We start from the raw sequence: 7,641 nt of genomic DNA on the forward strand, positions 1-7,641 counted from the left end.
CTTTGCGTGAAAATTTGGGAAGGAGGCAGGACGGCTAGGCCATGGAATGTCCCCTGGGTGCTGCTGCGGCCATCCAGCCAGCATGAAGGGCGGGCCGGGCTGAGAGCTGAGTCAGCAGAAGTGACGCGGAGCCAAGGGATGGAGCGAGACAGGCTCCTGCCGACACGGCTCTGGCCCCTGGACCAGCCGTGTCTGGTCAGCTCTCCTGCTCCTGTCCATTTCCTGAGCCAGTTGGAGCTGTTTATTTGTCAACTGTCAGTGAAAACATTCTGGTTAAGATGATCTATTTGTCTTCCAAAGCTGTTCTTTGCCTCAATTATTGTTAGAAAATATGCCTTTATCTCCTGCACACATGGAGCATCTCTCCTCTCGTCTTTGCCGGGATCACTACCCCGCCTCCCTGTGACTGCTGCACGCCAACCTACAGGCCCTTCCTGGGCTCCCTGCTCAGCGCCTCGGGCTTTATGACACAGCTGCCTCGTGAGCCTCTGTGCGTCTTTTGGAAACCCTCCTTCTTCTAAGACAGGAACTACTGTGTTTGTTACTCAGTGTTCCCAGTGAAGAAACCGTGACACAAAATCCTCTGAGACTGCAGTGCCAGGAAAATATAGGTGCTATTATTATCTGCATTTTCATATGGGGAACAAGGGCCCTGGGAGATTAAATTTCTTGCCCAAGATCACTCAGTCATTTCATGACGGGGCCAGGACTCATACCTAGGGTGTGTGGCTCCCGAGCTCGGTTCACGCCGAAGCGCCCTGTCCCCGGTCAGTAAGTGGCTGTGATGCTTGTCACTAACAATGACAATCGGGCGCTGCCAGGCGATGGCCTGGCTGCTGGCCCCGCTCCATCTTCCCCCTACTCCAGTTTGCTTTATGAGAAATAATCTACTGCTGGATAAGAGGTAAAGTAGCCATGTGAGGACCTGTACTCCAGAAGGAAGAAAGTCACCTGGGGTGGACACAGAGTTTCCTTGTTCCACAGCTATCTTTTTCAATATGATAAGCTTCAAAAAGCCAGTTTATCTGGGCATGTATTCAGAGAAAACCATGATTCAAAAAGACACACGCACCCCAATTATCAGAGCAGCACTATTTATAATAGCTGAGACCCAGAAGCAAGTGACATGTTCATCGAGAGTGGAATGGATAAAGAAGATGTGGTGTATATATATGTATGTATGTATATACACAATGGAATATTACTCAGCCATAAGAAGAAGGAAATAATGCCATCTGCAGCAACTTGGATGGGCCTAGAGATTATCGTACTGAGGGAAGTAAGTCAGAGAAAGACAAATGCCACACAATATCACTCATATGTATAATCTAACTTCTAAAAAATAATACAAATGAACTTATTTACAAAGTAGAAACAGACTTACAGATACCAAAAACCTGCATTTACCAAAGGGGAGAGGCGGGGAGGGGTGAGTTGGGAATTTGGGATTCACACACACACACTACTCTACCCGGGAGACAACAGACAAGGTCCTAGTGTAGAGCACAGGGAGCTCTACTCAGTGTGGTGTGATAGCCTGCGTGGGGAAAGAGTCTGGGAAAGAAGGAACACGCGCGCGTGTGTGTGTGCTCAATCACCTCAATCGTGTCTGACTCTGCAACCCTGTGGACTGCAGCCCGCCAGGCTCCTCTGTCCATGGGATTCTTCAGCCAAGAGTGCTGGAGGGGGTGCCACGCCCACCTCCAGGGGATCTTCCCGACCAGGGACGGAACCGCGATCTTACGTGTCCTGCACGGGCAGGTGGTTTCTTTACCACCAGTGCTGCCTGGGAAACCCGAACATACGTGTCCATACAACACGGCTCAACCACGTTGCTGTATTCCTGAAACTGACACAGTGCTGTGAGTCAACCATCCTTCAACAGCATTTTAAAACTTGCTTATTTAGTACAATAAAAGCTGGGCCGATCCATACATTATTACCTGGCGATCTCTGTTCCACCAATCTTACCGGGCATTATAGGTGATATGAACTATGAACCTGGGAGTTAAGGCATGTGGGTCCCAGGCCTAGCTCTGCCATCAACCATGCCCGGCTTCAGGCCACTTCCTTCCTCTGAACCTCACTTTCCACATCTGTAAGGTTGCAGGAGTGTGTGTGTGTGTGTGTGTGGTCTAACTAGACTCTGACATTTCCCAAAGGGTTTTCTAGTACGCAGTTTTCAGAAGTTAAAAAAAAAAAATCCCCCTAGCCTTCCCTCTGCCCCGGTCCAGTAATTCTGGGGACGCCGGGCGGGACAGAGTTAAACAGCAATGTGTGTGCCGCTGGTCTTCTTGGGAGCTTCAGCTGCCCCTACACATTGTGACTCTCGGGCAGGAGGGCAGAGGACACAGCAGTTGCCAACCTTACTTGACAGAGGAAATGTTTCTGGCTACGCTATCTTATGGGGAAGTTGCTTTGTGAAACAGAATTTGGGAAAAATCAGATTAGGGGATGTGCAGGATCCCTTTCAACTCTGAGAAGTTTTCATTCAAAATTCACTGTTTTGGCATAGGGCTCTGTGATATGCTAAATGACATGCTGAAGCATGAAAGAAGAGAAGTAATTAGTAGTCAGCAACCTCAGATATGCAGATGACACTACCCTTATGGCAGAAAGTGAAGAGGAACTAAAAAGCCTCATGATGAAAGTGGAGAGTGAAAAAGTTGGCTTAAAGCTCAACATTCAGAAAACGAAGATCATGGCATCTGGTCCCATCACTTCATGGGAAATAGATGGGGAAACAGTGGAAACAGTGTCAGACTTTATTTGGGGGGGCCTCCAAAATCACTGCAGATGGTGACTGCAGCCATGAAATTAAAAGACGCTTACTCCTTGGAAGGAAAGTTATGACCAACCTAGATAGCATATTCAAAAGCAGAGACATTACTTGGCCAACAAAGGTTCGTCTAGTCAAGGCTATGGTTTTTCCAGTGGTCATGTATGGATGTGAGAGGTGGACTGTGAAGAAGGCTGAGCACCGAAGAATTGATGCTTTTGACCTGTGGTGTTGGAGAAGACTCTTGAGAGTCCCTTGGACTGCAAGGAGATCCAACCAGTCCATTCTGAAAGAGATCAGCCCTGGGATTTCTTTGAAAGGAATGATGCTAAAGCTGAAACTCCAGTACTTTGGCCACCTCATGCAAAGAGTTGACTCATTGGAAAAGACTCTGATGCTGGGAGGGATTGAGGGCAGGAGGAGAAGGGGACGACAGAGGATGAGATGGCTGGATGGCATCACTGACTCGATAGACGTGAGTCTGAGTGAAGTCCGGGAGTTGGTGATGGACAGGGAGGCCTGGCATGCTGCGATTCTTGGGGTCGCAGAGCGACTGAACTGAACTGAACTGAAAGTTTAGGTGGAGCTCAGTTGTAATTTATAGAATTCTAGTTGCTGAAAATGAGAGAGCCCAAGAGTGAATGGAGGGTTATGATCCAATAAACAAAACATTCAATGAACTTGGACCATGCCAGTCAACAGAGGGAACTATATTGTAAGCCGACCTTGCTACAAGTTTCCTCTTTGGAAATTTGAGAATATATAGGCTACCCTTTCTGCGCTACCAGAGTCTGGGAATATAGAAAGTCACAAATTTGTGGCTTGAAGAAAGTGACTTAGAGACTCTGAGCTATAAAATCAAAGGACTTTGAACCATCTCAGAGAGGAAAAGCAACCGCCTGTCAGCGCGCGTGTTGTCTGCAGGGAAGCAAAAAGCAAAATGGACCAACAAGCACCTTGCTGAGCCTGCTTGGGGAAGAGATGAATTCTTCAGAGCCCTGATTACTAATTATAAACACACAGTGCAACTTACACTCTCTCCAGGGAGCTTTCTTCACTGTCATATTTACCGAGTATAAAAAACACACAAAGGAACGGACTTCACGGATTCATTCTTGACTGACGGCCTTTAAATCTGCTTTCACTCAAATGAACTCTCTCATCATGGTGTTTTTGAGAGGCAGCGAGGTGTGGCACAACAGGACCGCCCTGGAGTCAGACATTGACTCAAGGAATATGCATCGGGTGGCTGCTCTGTGCCACACACCAGGGATACAGCAGTGAATTGAAAGAGTCGGAAATCCCTATCCTGACAGAGCTGCCGTCCTGGCTCTGTGACATCAGCTGTGTGAGCTTGGCCAAGTCACTCACTGTCTCTGAGCCGTAGCTCACTAGGGTACAGCCACGGGATTGCTGGGAAAGCTCTGTGTCAGATTTTGCATGTGGAGTGGCAAGCCTAGGGCCTGGCACCTGAAAGGCTTCTAAAGAGGGCAGTCAGATCATGGCCTTGCAGCCAGAGGGGGAGAAGGGAGCTCAGGTGGATGCGGGGAATCCTCACACTACCCCAGAGCCTCTGAAGAAGCTGCAGAATGAGCTGGGGCACCTGCGAATAAAGACCTGCCTCCTCAAAGAAAGCCCCACTCGTGCCCCCTGCCTTTCCTCAGGTTTGCAACATGGACAGCTACCGGGCTGGTGACACTTTGACCCTGGGGCCCGGTCTGCGGGTCCATGTCCTCACACAGGGACCCAGCTTTCCTGCCAGAAGTTCAGCCCCCACGGCCCCCGCCCCATGGATGCTCTTCAAGGTCACAGACAGACCTCTCGCAGCCTCAAAGCCAGGCATCCCTGCCAGCCCAAAGGCACCTAGGAGGTGGTCAGCGCAGGCCCATCCCACTCCACCCGAAGGCCATTCACCTTCACGTCCTGCCTGGCCAGCCACCATCCTGCCTCATGCCCTCGAGTTGCTCGCCTCCACCCCAGTCCGAGCCGGGTTCTCCTCTGCAGACTGAAGGGATCATCCCAACCGCCCTGCGGGTGCTGCCTGGCTCTACGGCTCTACAAGGTTCTTCTCACAGGACATGTGGCAGAAATTGGGAATTAGTCAAAACTCAGTTTCCCTGATATTTCCACTTTCAGAGCTCAGTTTTTCTATCTGCAAAATTGGGGTTAATAATCCCTACTCTTCAATCAAGACTGTTGACACAGTGGAGAGAACATGAATGCTGAGTCGGACAGACTTGATCGTGAACACTGGCATCACCATTTGCGAGACAAGTCACTTCTGCTCTCTGGAAGCCTGTGTTTCTTCATCTGTGAAATAGGCATATGGCATCTACCTCGAAGAACTGTAGAGCTAAGTGAGGCAGATTATGCCTCATACCTGCACATGGTAGATGATCAGAGGAGATGCAGAGAACTGGCAGCTCCTGTTATTATTGTGGCTGTTATTTACTCTAAAATAAGTGCCTGATTAAAAGCTGACACCATCCCCAGCCTCCACCACCGTGCTCACCGTCTCTGGGTCTCGGAGGCTGGGGTGCCTTCTGTCTGTAATCAGAGATGGGGCTTCTATGGCTGAAAGCTACATCCAGAGGTATCCCAGAGGCTGCCTCGAGTCCCTTTTAGGCTGCACAGTCCACGGTCCAGGAAACACTCTCTACTGAAAGGTGTGCTCTCAAGCACACAACGCCCTACTCACCCTCTCCTTCTGGAGTCCTAGTTCTGGTTCATGGTTTGTAGCAGATATAAAGTCATCTTTCTTTGTGAGATTTGAATCTCAAATTTTCCTGTGATCTTACCCTTCACCACCCTTTGTCCCACATGTGGCTGCGGAGCTCAGACTGTCTGTTCAGAAGAGCACGGGACACGGAAAGGGACTAGAATTCCCAAATCTCAGGGTTAGAGGGGATGAATGGCATTGAGCTGAAACTCTCTTCTGGTGCTTGAACCTTCTCTGCTCCACCCTCTGCGGAGGGCTCCTATCCTTAGTTACCTCCAGTGATGGAGAACTCACTAAACACAGAGGTGGTCGTCTCATCACCCACCTGGTTGCCAGTTAGCTGCCTGGCTTGCTTGAAAAAAATAAGTGCCACCCCTTGGTGACAAAAAGCTTCTTGTGGGTAAATCATCTGTGAAATTGTGGTTCCAAAAAATAACACTGTTTTCCTGTTCACCCCCCTCCCTAACTCTGAACTGTGTGGCCACTGAAAAGGAGATCAGACATTTTTCTCTAGAATGACAAGACTCTGTTAATGCGTCTCTTCTATGCACCCACTCGCCAGACATTCCCGCAAGGAATCTACTTTAGGTGCCCACAGAGAATGCATTCCAACTCTGAACATAATTAGCTGGCTTCCAGAAGGAGGAGAGGCATTCATGGGCACAGATAAATCATGTCCTTGGCCAAATACCCTCTTCTATTCTCCAACAGGGGACCCAGGGAAATTTCAGAACACAACTCAGGGGGGTAACAGCTTTCCTTGTGCGGCTCCAGAAACCCAGTTACAGAGAGGCGAAGGTCACCCAACAAATCAAGGGTGGAGGCATGCACCAGACCCCAGGAATCCGAGACCTCCCAGTGCAGTAATTGATCCTTTAAGATAAATGTTTGTCTTGCTGACCAGCGAGATTTATTGTGGTCTTTTCACAGGGATTCCTGAGGCTCAAAATTATAAACAGGGAAACAGGGCCAGGTAATAAGTTGAGTGATTAATTGGTGGAGAACGCTTTCAAGGAGGGGAAAGATCAATGGGTTGAAGAAAAATCAAACATCTTTTAGGAAGTTTCCCCACTCCCTTACATTGTTTTAATTCTTCATGCTTGGTCTCTGCATTAAACATTTCTGAGGTGGGTTTTTATTTGGTTTCTTGGTTTTTGCTTTTTCAGTTATTTTTTCTGGTAAGCTTGTTTGATTGTGTCTCCTGCTTAGATTGTTTCTTAGGTTACACTGAACTTAGCCTTTGCCCAGTGAGGCAGAACAGACTCTAGCTTATCTGAAGCAAACGGCACCGAGAAGCCGTGGAGTAATCAAACACACGATCAGGATGGCTGAGATACAGCACGTTCTATTCCTTTCCGAGCAAAGGGGCACCGTGAGGGTGAGAGTCGAGGTCACGGGAGATGGGGGGCTGGGGGAGCCCTGGGGGCGTCTGAGGCCGGCTCGCAGCAGCAGGAGCTCCTTGGGGGCGGCCAAGTCCCAGCACTGCAGAGCAGATGGGCTTGGGGTGAGACGCTGGTTACCTTCCCAGCTCCGCCTTGAGCCTGAGCAGATGGGCTTGGGGCGAGACACTGGTCGCCTCCCAGCTCCGCCCTGAGCCTGCTGTGTGGCTTCAGCGAGCTGGGCAGCCTCTCTGGGTCCTGGCTTTCTCAGCAGCTCTGGCTAATCAGGCTAGCTCCATCGGGGTAAGGGTTGTGCCTGTCATAATCAGTGTTTCCTTAGTGCCTAGTGAGGAACAGGCACTCGATATGTTGTCTGCTAAACAGGTGAACGGAAAAGGGTCATTGTGAAGATTAAATGAGAGATTGTAAATAAAAGGGCTTCCCAGGTGGCGCTAATGGTAAAGAACCTGTCAGCCAATGCGGGAGACGTAAGAGACGCAGGTTCGATCCCCAGGTCGGGAAGATCCCCTGGAGGAGGGCATGGCAACCCGCTCCAGTATTCTTGCCTGGACAATCCCACGGACAGAGGAGCCTGGCGGGCTACAGCCCACGGGGTCGCAGAGAGTCGGACAGGACTGATGTGACTTAGCACACACGGCCTGCAACTACAAGCCTAGGAGAGTTCAGACGCTCTTTATCTTTAGACAGCAGTTCACATGTTGTCAGACTCCTGCCAGTGTCTGGGCTGGGAAAGGGTCTGCTGT

This window comes from Bos taurus, chromosome 22, assembly GCF_002263795.3.
Source record: "Bos taurus isolate L1 Dominette 01449 registration number 42190680 breed Hereford chromosome 22, ARS-UCD2.0, whole genome shotgun sequence".
Classification (NCBI taxonomy): Eukaryota; Metazoa; Chordata; class Mammalia; order Artiodactyla; family Bovidae; genus Bos; species Bos taurus.